The sequence below is a fragment of the Chrysemys picta genome, chromosome 3 (assembly GCF_011386835.1).
Source record: "Chrysemys picta bellii isolate R12L10 chromosome 3, ASM1138683v2, whole genome shotgun sequence".
Taxonomy (NCBI): domain Eukaryota; kingdom Metazoa; phylum Chordata; order Testudines; family Emydidae; genus Chrysemys; species Chrysemys picta.
Window position 1 is genome coordinate 71933341 of NC_088793.1, and position 896 is coordinate 71934236.

Sequence of the window (896 nt, forward strand, 5' to 3'; positions counted from 1 at the left end):
AATATTTTTGTAGCAAAGTGATTGTTTTTTTTTAAAGCAGCTAGTTAAAAGCTGTTCAAAGGTTTGGAATGTTGGAATGAATCTTGGCAGAGATGGATTACTAGGTAGAGTGCAAGTGAGGCAGTCAAAAGTGCATAATAAATGCAATTTATCACATAGCTCTGCAATTTATCACATAGCTATTAACCCCAGCAGTGTTTGTATAACTAATCTAATGTAGCTAGGCTGCCCTCTATATTTTTAATATGATTAGTTAAATAGTCGTGATATCTTCCTCTGAAACAGCCACCAGCGGAGAAAGGAGCATTTATTAAGGGAAATAGACAGCAATAGATCTGACGATGTCTAATGTGGTTTCCAGCAAATGGATGTCCTGTCAGCCACCATTACGCAATGGCATTTTTGTTTAGAGATTCACAGATTCTGAAGGCACCCACCTACTTATTTCATGGCTATGTAACTTATGCCCCATGACTCCGTGCTCAAGGTGTCAGCCTCAGTAGCTGCAGTACCCGCTTCTTTTTGTCTTAATCATTTGGAATTATGGTGTAGAGACCCCAGCTGAGATCAGGGCCCTACTGTTGTAGACACTGTACAGAACCACAGTCAGAGATGGTCACTGCCCCAAAGATCTTAAAGTCTAAATAGACAGAGCAGAAGAAGGGTGGCAAAAAGAAAGTATGAACATCCCTATAAAGTGTCTTGCTCAACATCACACAAGAAGTCTGGAATTCAGTGCACCTTATATATGAATCAATCCTTCTTCTTAAGCCGGTGATGGTAAGAAGCTGGTGCCAGCTTAGAAAATAGGATTCGCATTTTCTTCTGCTCTGCCAACATGAAGATGTTGTGGAAGCAGGCACTATATATCTGTTAATAACACTCATGTCAGGAAG